Source organism: Pinus tabuliformis, chromosome 5_1 (genome assembly GCF_031772625.1).
Source record: "Pinus tabuliformis cultivar Carrire ecotype Pingquan chromosome 5_1, CPIR1, whole genome shotgun sequence".
In the NCBI taxonomy this organism is placed as follows: domain Eukaryota; kingdom Viridiplantae; phylum Streptophyta; class Pinopsida; order Pinales; family Pinaceae; genus Pinus; species Pinus tabuliformis.
This window is the reverse complement of record NC_142305.1, coordinates 429716337-429738442: the sequence shown is the minus strand read 5'-3', so window position 1 is coordinate 429738442 and position 22106 is coordinate 429716337. Positions and strand designations below refer to the sequence as shown.

The 22106-nt window shown below is 41.8% G+C and overlaps 1 long non-coding RNA gene across 5 annotated transcripts in view; it reads left to right on the top strand.

Annotated features, from left to right (window-relative positions):
- The first annotated feature begins 662 nt into the window (after positions 1-662).
- The window catches only part of LOC149165335 (uncharacterized), a 202447-nt gene continuing 181003 nt past the window's right edge, over positions 663-22106 (top strand). For 4 of the 5 annotated variants that reach the window (XR_016260750.1, XR_016260749.1, XR_016260751.1 and 1 more), the window contains exons 1-6: positions 663-724; positions 1171-1253; positions 1575-1692; positions 12996-13372; positions 13686-13794; positions 14071-14188. This is a non-coding gene — a long non-coding RNA (uncharacterized LOC149165335). The remainder of the gene's footprint in view (positions 725-1170; positions 1254-1574; positions 1693-12995; positions 13373-13685; positions 13795-14070; positions 14189-22106) is intronic. The other variant, XR_016260753.1, reaches the window with a different exon arrangement.

The window sequence follows — 22106 nt, the reverse complement described above, 5'->3', positions numbered from 1 at the left end:
ACACAGGTCGAAATCTTTGTCCTTTTCCCTGAGAAAAAGCATAGGATTGGATGGACCGGATGAATTTGGAGACAATCGACGGCCCGGCTATCATTTTTTTTGCGCCGCATAAAAGCTAAGCACCTTTAGCTCCTTGTCCGTTCTGCCTGTTGGCTTTTTTATTTTTTAGTTGCAGAATAAAGAGTTCACGTTCTTAACGGAGGGTTCAAAAACCTGTTGGATGTAGCCGTTGAGTGGAAGTTGGCTTCACCCTCCGCTGCTCTCCGCTTCGCCGTCTATTTAAACCTCAGCACATATATTCCATTTTCGAATTCTGATTTTTGAGATGCAGATGGACATGGCCCCGTTGGGAACATCAATATAGCAGCTGTGCCATGTTCTCTTCATCTAACTTCATTGATTTATTTCTATGCGTTTGTGGCTTTCTTTGCAGGCCTACCAGCTGTTTCTTTTGCATATTCAACTGTTTCTCGTCATGTGCCTTAATGTTCGTCTCTGGTACTGTTTTCTTGTTTTTCCCCTTCCGTTGTGTTATTGTTGTTTTTAAATTTCCACCGGTGGTCTTGTTTTTGGGTTGGAATTTCTTTTTCTTGTCAATGCGTTTGCTGTTTTCTGGATGTGCTTTAAATTTCCCAATTTTTTAATGCGCTTATGTACGGGGCCATATTTGAATTAATTCTGGAGGAATTTGAGCGATTCCATTCAGCAGGACATATTCTCTCAGGTAAAGAAATTTCCATCTTTAAACATTATTTCTCCATCGATTTTTGTTTCCGGAAATTAGTTTCAAAAGTAAATGCCTTAAAGTTTGTGTACTAAAGAATTTTTTGGCTCGGAGCTGAAAGTTACGTACGATAAATAAAAAGACAGAAAGTGGGGTGGGGTTAGGTACTTTAAAGCGTTTCATATATTCTCCGAACTTGAACATAAGTAGGTTAATAACAGTTATAGTAGGATTTTTTTGGTAGGTAAATTTTCACGGAGATTTGAACGAGTGATCTATTACAAGGAGTATCACTGGGAATATCTTAACAGTGCACCCATTGACTGTCAATCTAAAATCCCGTGGGCTATAGCAAAATGTTTTAATAGAGATTGAAATTTTAAGATATTTTCCTTTTTTCATGTCCTATATTCTATTAACTAAAATCCGAAGGATTTGATTTTCAGTGCAGTTGAGACATTGCAGCAGCAGATGATAAAGAATATTGGTTTCAAATGAAAATCAGCTGAAAAGCCGAAAAATCCGTCAGGTGAATTGTATTTCATATGGATTGATGCAAACAACACATTTCTTTGAAATTTGTTTTTTAAGAACTTTTTTACCTCGAAGCTTCACGTTGAACAAAGCATAAATAAATTAAAGACAGAGAGAAGAGTGAGGTCCGGATACCTTTTAATGGTCCATATACCTTTTAAGTCTTTTTTATTTTCCCAAATTGTATATAAATGTCCTAATAGAAGAGTATTATTGGAGTAAATCATTTTAATAGAAATATTTTTTGAGATACTTTATTCTTTTCTTGGCTCGTATTTCTTCAACTAAAATATGACTAGCCTGGGTTTGGAAGCAGTTGAGGCATTGTAGTGCAGCAGAGGAGTAGACATTTAGACGCAGTTGAGATTCACCACTGTAGAGGAGGATTGTTTCCAAACGTTCAAAGTAAATCCAGTTGAGAAGCTGGTGAATCTGTAAGTAATATAGTTTTGTTTCACATTGATTGATTCATGGATAGAAGGATATTCCATTTAACATAAAAGTGTTAAGCTAAAAAAAAGTTATAAAAGAAAAAGGTATTCAACATTTTCATATTTTGTTCATCTCTTTCTCCGGGGATAATGTAGATTTGATATTTTTTAACCATAGATTTGAATAATAGAAACCAAATAAACTGTTCAATGTTGAAATTGAAACTGACAGTGCTAGAGTATCCATGTGGTTCTCTATGCTATGAATTGACATCAAACCATAATTGGTTTGGGTGAAGTGGAAAGGTAAAGAATAAAAATTGAAACCTAAAGGAGCGGAGGTTTAAAGGAGGGAACTCATGACCTTGTGACTTTGGATGGAACCAAAGGAGAATCTAACCTAAGGGCTTGAACGATTTTATTCTATGGGTCTTTTCCCTACGGTGTTTCATTTGCTGTGGTGAGTTCAATTGTTTTTTGGTTTAAATCATTAAAACTATTTTCATACTTTTGTGGTGTATTCCAAAGGGTTTTGACTACTTCAAAGATATTTCTATGATATTTTAATCTAGGTTACAAGGTTAGTTGAACATCAACCTTGAGGTTTGAGATTCAGTGAACCTAAATTTTTTTAAGGTTCGGGCAAAGCTTAAGGTTAGATTCGATGTCGATTTCTTGCTGTGTTATTTATTGCTTATTGATGTTGATTTCTTACTATATACTTATTAATGTTGAATTATTACTATTTTATGTTATATTAAGATTAATGTTGAATTATTACTATTTTATGTTATATTTGTTTTGAAATACACATAAACCTAGTGGTGAATCTCATCAGAGACTTTGAATTTGAACCAAATCTAATCGTAGCTGAACTCGAACCCAAATTTTGTTACTTAGTATCTAATACCATGGATATATACTGATTTCTCACGGGGAGTTCACATTATGTTGTCATCTTTTTATTTATTTTTAATATGCTTCTTTTGACTAATAGTGCTGACCAATCAACATGGAAGTTGAAGTTCATTGACACTAGTGCTAGGAGCTTTGTCCAGCGCCAAGTCTGGCCTACTTAAGTAGCCATGATGACCCATGTTATGCCAACATGTACGAGGTGGGGAGTTGGATCCTGGTGTGGAAAATACAACCAACCCCACTTTAAAAAGCATACAGGCCCTTATTGACGGGTCAGTTGATCATCAACATAACAAATGTAAAGTTTCATTTGATTCTAAGGTTGTTTTTTTGTTTTTTCACTTTTGCAAGCAGTTTATGAACTAAGGCATGTTGTGATTTTTTTCCCAAAGAATAGAGGCTGCCAAGAAACTCTGAGTACTTACCCTCATTCTGAGGATGATACCTAGCGGAAACTAGGTGTTGTAGACTTAGTGCGCTTGACCCTGTAGGGATATTATGAGGTCCTCAATATCAAATACATCACACTGCATGGATGATACCTAGCGGAAACTAGGTGGTGTAGACTTAGTGCGCTTGACCCTGTAGGGATATTGTGAGGTCCTCAGTATCAAATACATCACACTGCATGGATGATACCTAGCGGAAACTAGGTGGTGTAGACTTAGTGCGCTTGACCCTGTAGGGATATTGTGAGGTCCTCAATATCAAATACATCACACTGCATGGGGCCATCCGCCCTGGAGACTTGAACTTGAGATATCTTGCATGCAATTTACAACACTGAACCATTTGAGCTAACCCATAGAGCTGGGCATGTTGTAAATTTCCCTGCACATGATACACATATCTGCATTCAAGAATTTCCTACAGCAAAAAACTTAAAGTCTGGAAACACTAATCAAAACATTAGTTCTGCATTCACAAATATGGTGAATAGAAAACTCAGGAATGTAGACACTGAATGCCACTGGTTTAGATCAGCCCTGCAAACAATGGAGACTGGATCTAAGAAAAATGCAGCATGAATATAGCAAACAACGAAATGGGGATTTGGAACAACAAACACTATTTTCTTATTCACACATTAGAAAAATTACAGTATTGTCCAAAATGGACTACAATGGCGTCTCACAAGCCTTTTCTTTGCCTTTTCCCACTCACTGCTCATGCACTAATGAAATTCAACTCGTGTGCAATTCACAACTCTGAACCACTTGAGGTAACTCACAGGGCTAGGCATGTTGTAAATTTCTCTGCACATGATACACATATCTGCATTTAAAGAATTTCCTACAGTAAAAACTAAGTCTGGAAACACTAATCAAAACGTTAGTTCTGCATTCACAAATATGGTGAATGTAAAACTCAGGAATGCAGACACTGAATATCAATGGTCTAGATCAGCCCTGCAAACAATTGAGACTAGATCTAAGAAAAATGCAGAATGAATATAGCATACAACAAAACGGGATTTGGAACAACAAACACTATTTTGTCATTCACACGTTAGAAAAGTTACAACATTGTCCAAAATGGACGACAATGGCTTCTCACAGACCTTTTCTTTGTCTTTTTCTACTCAGTGATTATGCACCAATGAAACTCAACTTGTATGTCCTCCTTTACCTAGTCAAACTTAACAAGAGAGGGAAAAATAATTATAAAACTGTTAGAAATTTTGAGAGAGGCAATTAATGCAATTTCGAAATTTAAACCTCATTTACTTAAGGTTTTTTGGATCTAATCCCTATAAACTTTCAACTTTAGGACTGATCGGAAATATTGCCTGATCCGAAATATTAAATTACAACGGCAATATTTTACTTCCTCTCAACCCAATTTTACCTACGAGCCCAAGAGAATAAATACCATATGAGTGTACTTCAAAAGTTCAATACCACAATGTGACAGTCCTTAGGGCACACTTTCAAGGCATATAACAGATCTGAAATGTCCTATTACAGCAGATTATACAACAGAAAATCTGCTCCTTTATCTTATAGATATGCATTAAATAATTTAAATCACTTAACCAATTCAGCTAGATGTTTATGTTAAATCACCATAAACAATAAGGGCTAAAATCTACTCAATCAAGAAAATAATATAAACAGAAAATCAAACTTGAAAAGATTTTTGAATATTTGGTCTGTGCCTAGTATGTCGCGACCCAACCCCGACACGGGCTAGGGTTTGTCTGCAGACTTCTGGAGCTCCCTCCTCCGCGACCTAGACTAGCTCCATCTCCCACCCGGCGCCGTTCTCCCGAACACCGTTATTGAGCTCCTCCTGTTTCCTGTTTGCAGCCTTGAGCATATTCCCCGTGACTGCGTCGTGCCCTCACCATTCTCCATTTGCAGCAGTTGGTCTCCTACAATGACAATTATCTCTGATTACGGCGGCAGCTGGCGCGTAACACCCAGAGAAGTCATGGACTCGGAATTAGTAGATTATTCGGAAGACCCTCTCGAGGGTGCCTCCATATGGACTACCCCACACTCAAGCACGGAGGGGTTTTTTCCTTTCAGCAAAGATTTGATAGAGGCTATCGCTCCCCTACCCTCGATCTTGGGACCTTCGTGCTTGGTTATCACCCTATCCGCGGTTCCACCCTCCTGGGCGCCTTTTGCTACACCTCCTTTGTCGCCAACCTCCCTTCAATTTGTGGCCCGCTGCATTGGCACTGATCTCACCGCTTGCTCTTCTGGTTGCCCTCCCCTTCAGCGATCCACCGGATCCCATTACCCCTCAACTTCATCTCTCGGCGAGCCTCTGCTTTCCACACAAGGTCTCCCCCTCTCAGTTCCAATATCCTTTCCCCTTTCAGGCAGCTTCATGAATGTCCCTCCTTTTTCGGACGCCTTCCCCTCTGGCCCTAGTCTGAACCCCCAAACCCTAACCGTACAAACCCTCCTCGCAGTGGAACACAAGAGGACGCCACCAACACGGGACATAGACCGGGAAAAAGACAAAAGCGTGTGAAATCAAGGGCACAGGACGTCATCATCAGTTTGGAAGAAGACATACAGTGGGGCGAAGCCATGGACACTCCTGAATGAGTCCTAGTTGGAAGAGTTCGTGGTGGGAACTATACGGTGGCACGGTTAAAATAATGGGTGGCAGAAATATGGGGACAACACCTAGCCGAGCTACTCTTCGTTCAAACCTTTGTCCGTGGTTGGTTTGCACTACGATTTGCTCGGGCCGAGCATACAAATTGGGTACTGTCATCCTTTTGGCATATAGAACAGGCCCCTGTGCTGCTAAGGAGATGGAGCCCCCTTTTCGATCCAGAGAGGGAACAGTTAGGGGCTGGGCCTCTATGGGTTCGCCTCCCCGGCCTGCCACTACAATTCTGGTTTGAGGACATCTTCAGACGCATAGGGAACTCTCTAGGCACCTATCTGGAATATGACAAATCATACCTCTCCACTGGAATCATGGCTTTCGCGAGGATCTTAGTCCATTTAGACATCAGAGAAGGGTTACAAGAGCAAATTACTCTGCGTTGGAGGAACTTCACGCGAACGCAGATCCTTGATTACGAGGGGGTTCCATTTAGGTGCAGGCGCTGCCATAAAGTGGGTCACCTCTACAAGGACTGCCCCTTGATTGGGAAAGCGAGGAACAGGAACAAGGGGAAGACAATACCTACAAAGGATCCTCAGGCACCAGCAAGACACACCCCTTCACATGAAGCAATGGAACACTCAGCCCCTGAAGCAGCAGAGAATTCCCCGGCCTTGGAGACTCCGAAGAAGCACGGAAAAGCATATTTTCGGCCACCCTCTCCTCCACTGACTAGGTCAAGGGCGGTTGCAGAAGCCGCACTATCTTCGGGTATGTCCACTTCTGAACCCTACTCTATACAATTCTCTAATTTATCTGAATGCATGGATGTCTCTATGGGGTTTCATCAGAGCTCTGATTTTATGCCATCCCCCCCCCATTACCCTAGCTTGCCCTTTGCATCCCCCTCCCCCTATTTACTCCTGTACCCCCCCATCCTTCCCGGAGGCGAAACCATCTGCATCCTCCGACTCTGATCAAGGTTCTCTTCCCCACAGATACCAACTTCGTTCCCTTTCCCGATCACAGGCCCTTGACTCCATAGGCATTGGCCTGGTATCTTCCCCCATCCCTTCGAAGCCCCCTAGAGGTCGACCATCCTCCCTTTCCAAAGCCAAGCAACAGGCAGGGGAGGAGATTGTCGCAGGGCGACAACTTACTATAGACCGGGTTCTTAGAGCACAGAACACCCTGGGCTCGTCTCCCCCATGAAGCTGCTCTCATTTAATTGTTGAGGGATAGCTAGCCCTGAGAAAAAACTAGCTTTGCGAAGACTTCTTAAGACCGAACATATTGATGTTGTTTTCTTACAAGAAACCCTGGGCCTTGCTGAAGCCATATCTCACCTCCTCGAATCCATGCTTCCCAGATGGTCCTTCCAAGCCCTTGATGTAAATGGTCGTTCGGGGGGCATAGCCTTGGGTTACAATCCCCGCTCTATCAAGTTGTGTAACATTTGGGGAGGCATTGGATACATAGGGGCAGACATTTTCTCATCTGAACTGGGCACAAACATCAGACTGATTAATGTATATGGGCCTTGTCATCATCGTGAAGTATTTTGGGAACATCTTTTGACCTCTAACATCCTGCAACCTGACAACATCATCCTGGGTGGGGACCTTAACTTCTCTATGGGTTTCTCGGAATCTTGGGGACATCATGCCTAGGTCGATCCCCTATTCTGCTTTCTTTGAAAATATCCTGGAGAACCACAACTTTATTGATATCCCCTCTGCAAAGATTCTACCTACATGGAGGAACAGAAGGATTGGAGAGGACAGCCTCGCAAGAAGGCTTGATCGATTCCTCATCAAGGAACAATTACTGGGGTTAGGCCTCATCTTCAGACAGTGGGTTGGATCAGGTGGTATATCTGACCACTTGCCGATATTCCTTGACATAAGGGGAGGAATATGCAAACCTAGAGCCCCCTTCAAATTCAATACCACCTGGTTGAAGGATGTCGCCTATACTCGATTGGTCACTGACTTCTGGAAGTCCCACCCCCCTGCTGCTGGTGGGAACATTACAAAAGGTTTTGTCAGCAACTTAAAAGAGCTGAAAAGGCTATCAAAAATCTGGGCTCATAGTAAGAGAGAACAGGAAGTACAAACCCTAAGAGATATTGAATAAGAAATTGTTGCTTTGGAGGACGAGCAAGGAGGGGTTTTTATATCAAGAGATCAAAAGGATAAGCTCACCGAGTTAATATCGAAGAGAGGAAAAATACTAAAAGATCGGGAAGAAACCTGAAGATTGAGAAGTAGAGCAATATGGTTGATGGAGGGAGATGACAACACAAAATTTTTCCACAATTTTGCAAATGGCCGAAAGGCAATCAATACCATATGGCAACTGACAAATGAGCAGGGGAATGATGTGCATACCTTCCAGCAACTGGCCTCACTGGCCACATCACACTTCAAACAAATCTATCAGGCACCTCCTAATGCCACTCTTGTTGAAGTCATTAGAGTAGCACAACTCTTCCCTTGGTTTGTAGATTAGGAGAATGTTATGGAGCTGAACAAGGAAGTCACTTTAGGGGAGTTGGAGGCTACTCTAAAATGGGTTAAGTGCGACAAGAGTCCTGGACCAGATGGCTCGTCGGTGGAGTTTTATACAACCTTTTTTGAAATCCTTGGAGATGATCTACTTAAGGTCATTGAAGAATGCAGGACCACTGGTCGTATGCATGGGGCCATCAATTCCACTTTCATCGCCCTCATTCCCAAATCAGACAACCCAACCTCCTTTGATGACTTCCGCCCCATCTCCCTATGCAATTGCATTTATAAAATCATTGCAAAAATCATAGCAAACCATCTCCGACCCATTCTCTCCACCCACATCTCCTCAGAACAATTTGCTTTCCTCCAGGATCATCAGATTCATGAAGCGGTTGGTACTGCTCAGGAAGTGATGCATTCTATCCAGACGAAGAAGATTAAAGGTATGATCATTAAGGCAGACCTCTCAAAGGCTTTTGATTGGGTAAGTTGGATATATCTCCGAATGCTCCTAACTCATTTAGGATTCCCATATGAGTTTATAAAATGGATCATGTGTTGCATCACAAACATATCCTTTAGTGTCTTGGTCAATGGAGCGGCAACACCTTTCTTTCACTCTGAAAGAGGCCTCAGGCAAGGGTGCCCCCTGTCCCCCTTGCTTTTTTTGCTGGTTATGGAGGGACTTAGTAGACTTATAAAAGATATGCACCACAGAGGAAGACTCATGGGAATCAGGATCACTGACAGATGCATAATAACTCATTTACTCTTTGTGGATGATGTGTTGATCTTCCTCAATGGTGGAATTGGGGATTTGACTACCCTACAGAACACCATCTCCCTTTTTCAAACTGCAACAGGCATGGTCATCAACAACTCTAAATCCACCATCACAGCTTCTGATTGCACCCCACATGAGATCCAGTTTGCTCTTCACCGGTTCCCCTTCACCCTTTTACAATTGGAGGATGGACTCAGATATCTGGGTTACAGGTTGAAACCCCATGGCTACAAGATAGCTGACTGGACATGGTTAATTTCAAAGTTAGAAAGAAGACTCAATATCTGGTACCATAAGTATCTCTCCAGGGCTGGAAGACTAGTTCTCATCAAAGTTGTTCTTGAAGCCACTCTGGTGTACTGGATGTCCCTAGCTTGGATACCTAGAATACAAAATCTTTGCTGTAGGTTCCTTTGGAAAGGAAAACAAATAGGGAGAATTTTTGCATGGGCAAAATGGGATCTTCTTACCCTTCCAAAGAAATGGGGAGGGTGGGGCATAACAAAACTGGAAGACTTCTCTTCTGCTTTGGTAGCCAAGCTAGGATGGCAACTGATCACAACAAATAGCCTTTGGACTATGGTGGCTTCCTCCAAGTACATAGCTCCCCTAAACCTAATGAATTGGCTCAGACAGACAAGCTGGAATAAAATAGGGATCTCAGTCATCTGGAAAGCAGTGCTAAATTCTTTGCCACTCATTCGAGATGGACTCACTTGGAGAATACAAGCTGGCACATCTGTTCGCATCCGGCTGGACCCATGGATTGGGTGTGGTAACGCTGACAAGCTCCCTGAAGAACTTAAGCTCCTCCTTGCCAACTTTGGCATTACTCACATCAATCACATTGCTAACATCGAACGATCCACCTTCCTCCACCAGGTCTGGAATTCTACCCGTAGTCTGCACATTCTTCAACAGTGGCATCAACAATGGGTAGACTACACAGTTGCCTTAATAGAATCTCATATCAGAATAGTAGAAGGGGAGGATGAGATTATTTGGGCACATGCAAAAAACAGGCAATACTCTCCCAAAGAGGGATACCTCTGTTTAGCAAGCATTCATAGACCTCAACCTATAGAATTATGGTGGAAAGGCATGTGGAAACTCAAAGCACCCCCTAGAACTAGACTACTCATGTGGTTAATTTTGAAAAACAAGACTCCCACTGGAGACAATCTGATCAAGAGAGGACAACATGGACCTTTTTGGTGCAGCTTATGTAAAGACAGTTCAGAATCTACGGATCACCTCTTCCTCACCTGCCCTATCACTATAGACCTCTGGATATCTGTCCTCTCGAACATCCCTACTCAGTGCACATGGCGGGGACTGACTTGTAACCATCTCATTTTTCAGGATATTGCTCCTCATTGGCCCACCATCTCTGCCTGACTTCTGGCAGACTTTAGCAACATTCTTGAAGATGATGATAATCCTCCTCCCAGACATATTGTCTTGGAAAACATTGACCACACCCAACCATGGGCTTTTTTTGATGGATCTGCACAAGAAGCAGGGTGTGGGGGCGGTTCCATCCTATATCTGTTATACTCCCATCACTTCCAAATCCAAATGGGGCTTGGAGGGGGCACAAACAATTATGCAGAGCTCATTACTGCCAAACATCTCATTCAGTTTGCATTAGAAAAACATTGCAGGAATCTACAACTTTTTGGGGACTCAAAAATAGTTTGCAATTGGATTAATAAAACATCAAACTATCATGCTTACACTCTGAGGCCTATCCTGGATGAGGCCCATAGACTCATCTCTTTATTTGACAACTTTGCTTGTTGTCATATATACAGGGAACGCAACACACTTGCCGATATGCTATCCAAGGAGGCAACGGTCAGGCCACGTGACACATGGTTGATACAGGAGCAGAGGGATGAAGCACACTACCAGTATTACCATCGCCCTTTCATGGACCATACAGTATAGGCTCAGTAGGAGCCTGTGTTGTTTTTGTTATATGTTAATATTATCATGCTTATATATTACCAGTTGTATTTACAGACATACATACTCTCTGAGTAGAGTATTTTTTTGATAAAATTATATGAACTCTACAGAAGGCAAAGCCTCCCTGCGTGGAGAGATTATATTATTTTTGTATTTCCTCTACTTGACAAGCACATAGCCTCATATACTGCATATGCGAACAACATATACAACATGTAATTTTCCTTAATATAATGAAAATTACGATTTTTGCAAGGGGAAAAAAATATAAACGGAAAATCAAATCTGCAAGTACACTACTTTGAACAGTGGAAAATTCAAAATTCCATATATATATATATATATGTGAAGTACAAGTACATAGGGTAACTTAATCATAAAGCTGGTACAACTATAGATTCTTATATCCTAGCCAAGAAAACAATTAGAAAATCTTTGCAACCATCTCCTCCTATCTAGGAATCGCTTCCAACCAAAGCTGATCAATCCATCAAGGATCCTCTACATGCTAGCATTAGCATCGACATGTCCTTCTTGGTACATACAACAAGCTTGTGTCACACAAGCTCTCCATACTAGCATTGTTGTGTCTTTGAGCATTTACTAGCACTAGTAGATAGCAAGACAACTCTAGCACTAGCCTTCAAATCTACATATCCATCCCAGGGTTTAAGTCCTCAAATCCCAGGTCTTCAATTCTTGGACCAACACAAGCACTAAGATCTCCATGGAACATTAAGGTTACAATAACCAAGCCTTTTTCCAATCTAGGCTTCCTACTAAGCTAGGCATCCTACTTATCATCCTAGTCTCTCCATGATCTTGCCCAAGCCTCATGTTTCACGAGAACAAGGCTCCAAAATTACGCAATGTATTAGATACACTCTCCATGCCTTCTACTGGGATAGAAACCCTAGTGCTACAACAAGAACCATGATAATCATCATCATCCTTAATGTCATGCTCTTCGCTAGGGTTTAGATATGTGGCACAAACCATAGCATTACTTTATAATTTCTAGTTGAGATGACTATTGTTTTTGTAACCTCAATTGAAACAAATAAATTGGTAAATTTAATTAATGCACAAATTAATTTTGAAGCATAACATCAATCACACAATAACTAGAAAATAAAAAGCGAAAGCATAAAACACATACATATGAATTTCTCCTTCAAATATGGTTTTCATCTTTTTGATAGCTAACACAAAAACCTCCATAATCTGCAAAAAACCAGCAATTGCATTGTCGACAAACCATCGTGAACCAAGTTGTATGACCTGCTGAGGAAGTATGGTCTGATGGAAAATAGAAAACAACAAAATTCTTTCCTTTGGTATGGTTGTACGACTTGCACTGTTCAACTGTATGGATTGTATTGTATGGCTATATGGATCCATACAATTACACATTTATACGGATCTGCCTTGTACATACTCTACCTGTTGTATGGATTCACCTCTTTCTCGAATCCATGATCCCTCTCTCTTTCCTAGAGGATTAACATGCGCAACTATTTAGTTGTGTCTAAAGTCTCTATCTTGACTTGTCTTTATGCTTTTTGTTGAAAGCCTAATCTACCAAAACTCTAATATCTCTATGAAATCTATGATTGAGATTAAGTCCTAATCCTAATCATAAATGCATGAAATACACTTTATTAGACTCAACAACTAAATATAGGACTTTTAACTTTTTACTAAAATGGATTACAAAATAGAATTACTTTTCAAAATTACTTGAATTACTTTTAGTGTGTTCACAATGAACTTGCAATTTTTGCTAGAGTTATGTTTTTTAATACTCCTTTTTAACTAGGAAGGAATTTTGCACCAATCCAAGTCTATCTTTGAATGCTTGAAACATCCTTTTTGCCAAGGGTTTGGCCAGAATAACAACTATTTGTTGATCCATGGGAATGCACCGGAGCTTCATTGCTCTCTTCAGAATCTTGTCTAGTATAGAGTGATATTTGATCTCTATATGCTTGGAATTGTTATGAAACACTGTATTCTCATAGAACTTGATACAACTTTGATTATCACAGTAAATAATTGTGGGATCCAACTCCTGATCAGAAAATCCTCCAAGTAACTTGTGAAAATCAGATGGCATCACGAGTCACAACCACTAGTACTAGTAGCCATGTATTCTGCCTTTGCTGAGCTAAGGACTATGGGAGTTTGCTTCCTGGTACTGTTTTCTTGTTTTTTCCTTTCCGTTGTGTTATTGTTGTTTTTAAATTTCCACTGGTGGTCTGGTTTTTGGGTTGGAATTTCTGTTTCTTATCAACGCATTTATTGTTTTCTGGACATGCTTTAAAATTCCCAAACTTTTTAATGCACTTATGTACGTGGCCATACTTGAATGAACCGAGCATTCTGGAGGGATTTGAGTGATTCCATTGAGGAGAACATATCTCAGGTAAATAAATTTTCATTGTTAAACATTATTGCTCCATCGTTTTTCGTTTCAGGAAATTAGTTTAGAAAAGTAAATGCCTTGAATTTTTTTTTTCTAAAGACGGAGCTGAAAGTTACATACAATAAATGAAAAGATAGAAAGTAGGTTGGGGTTAGATACTTTTCAAGTGTTTCATATATTCTCTGAACTTGTACATAAGTAGGTTAATAACAGCTATAGAAGAATGTTTTTAATAGAGATGTAATTTTGAGATATTTCACCTTTTTCATGTCCTATATTCTTATAACTAAAATCTGAACGGTTTGATTTTCAGTGGAGTTGAGACATTGCAGCAGCAGATGATTGTGGTTTCAAATATACACCCCTGCCAATGAATATCGGTTTCAAATGAAAATCAGCTGAAAAGACGATAAATCTGTAAGGTGAATTGTATTGGTTGATGCATTTTTTTAGAAATTATTTACCTCGAAACTTCACGTTGAACAAAGCATAAATCAAAGACAGAAATGAGGGTGGAGTCCAGATACCTTTTAAGTCCTTCATATTTTCCCAAATTGTATATAAATAGCCTAATAGCAATCATAGCAGAGTATTATTGGAGTAGAATCGTTTTAATAGATATGTTTTTTGAGATAATTTATTCTTTTCGTGGCTCATATTCTTCAACTAAAATATGATTAGCTTGGTTTTGGAAGCAGTTGAGGCATTGTAGTGCAGCAGAGGAGTAGAAATTTAAAAGCAGTTGAGATTCACCACTATAAAGGAGGATTGGTTTCAAACGTTCAAACTAAATCCAGTTGAGAAGCTGGTGAATCTGTAAGTAATGTAGTTTTGTTTCACATTTGATTGATTCATGGTTTTCATACACAAATTTAAAAATGTACTAGTTAATACATGGTTAGAAGGATATTTCATTCAACATAAAAATGCTATAAATTAAAAAAAATGTTTATAAAAGAAATCTGAAAATGGTATTCAAGATTTTCATATTTTGTTCATCTCTCTCCAAGGATAATGTAGATTTGATATTTTTTTAAACCATAGATTTGAATAATAGAAACCAAATAAACTGTTCTGTTTTGAAATTGAAATTGGCAGTGCTAGAGTATCCATGTGGTTTTCTGTGCTATGAATTGACATCAAGCCGTAATTGGTTTGGCTGAAGTGGAAAGATAGAGAATAAAAATTGAAACCTAAAGGGGCAGAGGTTTAAAGGGAGAGGGAACTCATGACCTTGTGACTTTGGATGGAACCAAAGGAGAGTCTAACCTAAGGCCTTGAACAATTCTATTCTATGTGTCTTTTCCCCTAACGTGTTTCATTCGTTATTTGTTAAAATTGGCAACTGGGGCCAAACTCCATGTGGGTCATCTTATTAACGGAGGCTGATATTTTTCTTGGATCCCTCTCATCGAGAGGTGTAAGATTGATCTAAAGATCATCCGATTCCGATAAGTATTCATGGAGATATGAATTTATTTGTGTTATGGGACAATTCGTCAAGATCAGCCAACAACCAAATAGGTGGCCTTCAAGTTATTTCAACACACTTGGGATCTCTTCCTCTCTACTTGTCTTTGGGTTTTAGTAGGAGGAGAGATCCTAAGCGATAATGTTGCCCTAATCCAAAGGGCAGAAGCCGGAACTGCTGGGAATAGCCGGAACTGCCGGGAATAGTCGGAACTGCCGGGAAAGCTGATGCAGAGGGTAGAAGTCGTAACTGCGGGGAATTGCCGGAACAGTCGGGAATGCTGACGCAAAGGGCAGAAGCCAGAACTGCCGGAACAGCCGGGAAAGATGACGCAGAGGGCAGAAGCCGGAACAGCCGGGAAAGCTAACACAGAGCGTAGAAGTCGAAACTGTCGGAACAACCGAGAAAGTTGACGCAGAGGGCAGAAGTTGGAACTGTCGGGAACTGCCGGAATTACCGGAACTGTTGGGAATTGCCGGAACTGCCGGAAATAGCTGGGAACTGCTTGGAACAGCCGGAACTGCTGGGAACAACCAGAGCATCTGTCTCCGAAGGAGAGCAACATGCAAGGGACAACTAACTAACATTGGGACAGTTGTATGGTACTTAGTAGCAAATACACCAAGCATGCAATGTTACAGCTAGCATGCAAGGGACAGCTAGCATGCAACAACAACCATGCTAAGGACAACAAGAAAACAAGGGACAACAAGCAAGCAAGGTGCAACCAACACATAGGTCAGTATGGCAACATGGTGCAGCAGTGGCACATAATGCAGTACAGTGATGGGTACAATCATGATTAATGAAGCGTGATGAGACGCAGCACAATGATGATGGGTGCAGCATGGTGCAGGGCGGTGAGGTCCAGCATGATGATGAAATGTAGCACAACGATAGGTGAAGGAGTCACCTTGGAGAATCAGTTGAAGCAACATGTCTTCAACTGATCTCATGTATCATCTTCTTAGAGATGATCTATGCTCTTATCTAGATAAGTCAAAGTGTTGACTTCTATTGTAAACGTACTATCTCTCTTTCTCTCTGCTGAACTATTGAAGAACATATAAGAAGAATTGATCAAGGGTTTCCCTACATTGGGGTTTGTCCCTGGCTAGCGCCACATCTTGTGTCCTCTTGTCTTGGCTTGTTTTCTGCGATTTATGTTTATGTTCTATCTGTAGTTTACTTTAACGTTGATGTGATTGCTAATCTGGAAAAGGTATTGAGCTAATTGTGAAAATTGAAATAAATTGCTCTAAGCATAGAACATACCTAAAATTAACATGGGATCAGAGCTAAGGTGAAGGCAATGCCCAAGCAAGAGTGAAAGAGCAATCACCGAAGACAGTTGGGAAAGGAAAAAAAGGATCAATGGATTCCTTAGCCCTCTTCAAATTCACCAAGGGTGAAGTCGAAGCAGAGAATATTATCAGAATGGCGCAACAGAAGTTTCTGATGGCCTACCTAAAGATCACTTCAATGGGAAGTCCGGATCTAAGGGTGGAAGGAAAGGCAGATGCCTTGGTTGTAATAAGTTTGGTCATTATGCGAAGGAGTGTCTGAGGTATGGACACATCACTTGATGATGATAACAATCATTCCAGGGACATCTTCAATGATCAGAGGAATGACAGGTAATGTAGGTCATCGTGAAAACAATTGACTCTTCAGAGAAAGCAAGGAACCCCAGGTATGAAGAATCAAATGTTGTTTTTGATAAGATAAAGAAGCGTTATCTTGTATTGGCCCTCTCCTTCAGATTCTTTGGGAATCTAGCTTATTGATCGTAGTGCTTCAAGGCACCTCATCAGATAGAAGGGTGCTCTCTCGAATTTGGTATAGACAGAAACAACCGTGGGATTATACTTGGAGTCGGTTCCACCTATCCCGGAAAGGGTGTAGGGAATGTTACCCCTCAATTGAATGAGTGTAAATCCTTTCATTTACAAGAATCTCTTTTATGTACCTAATCGTAAGAAGAACCTGGTGTCCATCTCGGAAATGGAAGTCAAAGGTTTCAGGGTGGCATTCATCGATGGAAAGGTACGTGTTAAAAAATAGAATTTTCATAGATGATTTTTTCACGGGTTTAGGGTTGGCAATTTGTATCAAGTTTCAGGATGGTCCATTGGGGATCATGTCAATTGACATATTGCATCTATAACACCGGAGGTCTACCTATGGGGCCCTACCCGATGTGAGTCAGCTGGTGATAGGGATGCCTGAATTCAAGAAGAGCATGAAGGTACATGTATGAGATGTACCGATGGAAAATCCTATAAGGGGACCATTCCCCTCATGCAACAGGTCCACAGGTTTGGAACAATCCAAGGAGTTTGAGATTCATGATCAGGAATCTCATGTATACAGGTGGAAGAAAGCCCTCTATGGCTTGAAACAAAACACCCCGGGCGTAGTATGAGAGGATTGATAGCTGTCTGATGAAGCTGAGATTCACTAGGAGTGAAACCGATCCAAACCATTACTCGAAGTTTGTGGATGATAGACCTCTCATACCAACACCTTATGAGGACGACCTATTTCTGATAGGTGTAGGCCGTCTCATTTGCAGAAGTAAGAGGGAGTTGGATTCTGGATGTGGAGTGATAAACTGCAAGCCTGTGACTACCTCGAGGATCTTAACTTTCAGAAGTTATATGGTAGTGATGTCGGACCAGATTTGGGAAATGCGTTTGAGTTTCATAAACTCATTCGCATTGATGTTCTTGGTGAACTTCCGTCCGGACATATGTTTTGCAGTTAGCATGGTGAGCTCATATTTGGTTGAGTCTCACTGGATTGGTGCCAAGAATCTTCTGAGATATCTTCGGGGCACAATCTCTCATGGATTGAAATTTGAGATACACTGTCGGAGATATGAAACTGCATGATTATTCGAATGCTGACTGGGTAGGCTGTGTGGAGGATCACTAGAGCACTTCTCAGTGCTGGTTCTCTTTGGACTCTGCTTCGATATCATGGATGAGCAGGAAGCAGAAGACGGTTGCTATAAGCACCGTCGAGACCGAATACATAATTACAAGTATGATCTTGTGTGAAGCTGCATGGTTGCAGAAGCTCTTACATGAGATGTTTGTACACATGATGAATACCACTGTGATTCTCTGTGACAATCAGAGGGGGGATCCGATTATTGAGGAATTCTGTATTCGATGATTGCTCCAGCAGATAGACATCAGATACTGCCTTATTTGGGATATGGTAAGTCGATGAGCGAGGAGGCTCCATCGCATTGAGACTGATGTACAAGTCACAAACATTTTGTTAAAGCCCCGGGGAAAGGTCAAATCTGTGACTTTTTCGAACGATTTGGAGTCGTTGAGAGACCTTCTTATAACGGTCCTGCATGTTGCATGCATTGAGCTCTGGGAGCTCTGGGGGGCTTGGGTTACTTACTGGAGCAACATATGACCACAGGGCGACTCACCCTCCCTTGGTGGTGCGCTATGTACAGGATGACAGGTTCAACCTTCCCCTGTGATACCCCGTGGCAACTGTGGAACCGGATGATTAGTCCTCCTGTGGGCTGGGATGATTAGTTCTCCTGTGGCAACTGTAAAACAGAATGATTAGTTCTCCTGTGGGCCGGGATGATTAGTTCTCACATGGCGATTGTGGGGCAGGATGATTCGTTCTCCTGTGGACAGGACGATTAGTTCTCCTGTCGAGGCATCCTACCCATGTAGTCTAAGACTCATGGGAAATACCTCTCATCTGATCAATGAGTAGGGAAATGGGGTTAGGGACCATAGTAGTACCATCGATGGATGCATCGATGTATCTACCGTACTCCCTATGCTAGGATGACCTCCATTGATTTGGGATCAATGACACTGATCTGGGATCAGTATGAGTGGTTTGAGACACTCTCTTGTGATATTGATCTGGGATCAATAAAACTGACTTTGGGCCAGTAAGAGTGATGTGACACACTCTTAAGATGAAACTGACTTTGGGTCAGTAGAGAATGGTATGAGACATTGTCGATCAATTCTTCTTCTTCATGGTTCAGCAGAGCAGAGCAGTGCAGAGCACTGATGGCAGAGATAGTACAGTCGGACATATGGATGAGCGGATGGAGTTCTCCCTAGTTGAGAGGGAGTGTTAAAATTGGCAATTAGGGCCAAACTCCATGTGGGTCATCTTATTAATGGAGACTGATATTTTTCTTGGATCCCTCTCATCAAGAGGTGTAGGATTGATCTAAAGATCATCCGATTTCGATAAGTATTCATGGATATATGAATTTATTTGTGTTATGGGACAATTCGTCAAGGTCGGCCAGCAACCAAATAAACCCCACTTGTGCTCAACGTTTTAGTATAAATAGAGGTGGTCCTCAAGTCATTTCAACACACTTGGGATCTCTTCCTCTTTACTTGTCTTTGGGTTTTAGTAGGAGGAGAGATCCTAAGGGATAACGTTGCCCTAATCCAGAAGGCAGAAGCTGGAACTGCCGGGAACAGTTGGAACTATCGGGAACAACCGAAACTGTTGGAACTGCCGGGAACATCCGGAACTGCTGGGAACAACTAGAACTGCCGGGAATAGCCGGAACTGCTGGGAACTGCCGGAATAGCCGGGAAAGCTGACGTAGAGGGCAAAAGCCGGAACTACCGGGAACTATCGGAACAGCCGAGAAAACTGACGCAGAGGGCAGAAGCCGGAATTGTCGGGAACTGTTGGGAATTGCCGGAACAGCTGGGAAAGCTGACGTAGAGGGCAGAAGCCGGAACTGGTGGGAACTGTCGGGAATTGCCGGAACAGCTGGGAAAGCTGACGCAGAGGGCAGAAGCCGGAACTGTTGGTACCTGCCGGAACAACCGGGAAAGATGACGCAGAGGGCAGAAGCTGGAACAGCCGCAACGGCTAGAACAGCCGGAACTGTTGGCACCTGCCGGAACGACCGGGAAAGATGACGCAGAGGGCAGAAGCTGGAACAGTCGGAACTGCTGGAATAGCCGGAACTGCTAGAACAGCTGGGAAAGTTGACGCAAAGGGCAGAAGCCGGAACTGCCGGAACAACCGAGAAAGTTGACGTAGAGGGCAGAAGCCGGAACTGCCGGGAATTGCTGAAACTGTCGGAACTGCCAGAAATGTCAGGAACTGCCGAAAACAGCCAGAGCATCTGTCTCCGAAGGAGAGAAGCATGCAAGGGACAACTAACTAACATTGGGGCAGTTGTATGGTACTTAGTAGCAAATACACCAAGCATGCAATGTTACAGTGAGCATGCAAGGGACAACTAGCATGCAACAACAAGCATGCTAAGGACAACAAGCAAGCAAGGGACAACAAGCAAGCAAGGTGCAACCAACACATAGGTTAGTATGGCAACATGGTGCAACAATGGCACATAATGCAGTACAGTGTATAGTCATGATTAATGAAACGTGATGAGATGCAACACAGTGATGATGGGTGCAGCATGGTGCAGAGTGGTGAGGTGTAGCATGATGACGAAATGCAACAGAACGATAGGTGAAGGACTCACCTTGGAGAATTAGTTGAAGCAGCATCTCTTCAACTGATCTCATGTATCATCTTCTTAGAGATGATTTGTGCTCTTATCTAGATAAGTCAAAGTGTTGACTTCTGTTTTAAACGTAGTATCTCTCTCTCTCTGTGCTGAACTATTGAAGAACATATAAGAAGTATTGATCAAGGGTTTCCCCACATTGGGGTTTGTCCCTGGCTAGCGCCACATCTTGTGTCCTCTTGTCTTGGCTTGTCTTCTGCGATTTATGTTTATGTTCTATCTGTGGTTTACTTTAATGTTGATGTGATTGCTAATCTGGAAAAGATATTGAGCTAACTGTGAAAATTGAAATAAATTGCTCTAAGCATAGAACATACCTAAAATTAGCATTATTAAATTAAATCTTTTACTATTGTTTGGGTTAGTTCAATTGTCTTTTGGTTTAAATCCTTAGAACTATTTTCATACTTTGTTAGGGTCCTACCCTAACCCCCTTATTTATGTAGTAGGATTGAGTCATAGTTATAGTTAAGTAAAGAGTCAATAAAGCCCATATTAATAATTGTAAGTGGTTAACCTGCATTTAATGACGGGACCACAGTTAGTTGCAAATGGGCCATGGTATTAGATAGATGGTATTAATAAGAACCATGGTATTGCTCCATGGTATTGCATGTATGAGTCATATATAAAGGATAGAGACTCCCTGTGAGGAGCATCGTGTCTTATTTTGTAATCAGGCTCTGCTCTATTGGAGGTTGCCCCCTCGAAGAGGCAAGCGAACATTGCTTTCTGAATAATAAAATACCTGCTGTTATTTCTCGCTGTTCTATGTTTTGGGTATATTTCTGCACATATTTGGTATTCTTGTATCGTGCAGGTTAAGAGCATAACAGGTGGTATCAGAGCGCTTTCCAGGGCCGATGGGATCTCCATTTCTTAACAATTTTTTTTTTTGGCTAGAGACGTGTTCCGACGTCTTTAAACCACGGGATCTGTCGTTGAGCGCATAAACCTGCGGATTTGGGGAGGCGTGCACGCAGGAAATACAAGAGGTGGTCACGCTTGTTGGACTCCCTTGTAACCCCTGTGGGTACCCCTTCGAGTAGTAGCGCATTAGATAGAACCGCGCACGGACTGTCTTCCAAGTACCCTTTGGTATATCGGAGGCTCCCTAGCTCCCTTGAAACCTCGCCATAGATAAACCGTCAGTCGTCTTGCTGCTACAGTACACCGAGAACAACACTCGAAGAGATTACTCGCCCGTATGATAGGGTAGTCGGGTTGTACGGCTAAGGTTACGGTTGATCCTCCTTGGTTAGTGCCCTGAAAAATTGGGCCGAGTACTACTGTCAGACCCTTATGTATATTGCGATCTGTAGCACCTGACACTCCTCGAGACCCTAGTTCCATTTTCTATCTCTGCATCACGCTTAATCTTTGCCAGATCAGATCTAGCAAGTGGGGTTTTGCAGCAACAGCAGAAATCAGTCTCGCAGTTTAGATTTAACAGAACAACCATTCAGATCTATTAGATCCTTCAGATCCGCAACAGCAATCTGTTCCGCCGCTCAGATCTATCCGATCAGCCATTCAGATCTCTCAGATCCACCATATCCGCCATCCAGATCTGAGTAGTTGTGTGGGTTCCTATATCGAGGCGTGATTTTCGCAGGACTTTTGGCAGCATTGACATTTCGGGGATTCGACTACTGCAGTATTCCTAAGCAAGGAGTAAAACTCCGTTAGGAGTTTTCAGG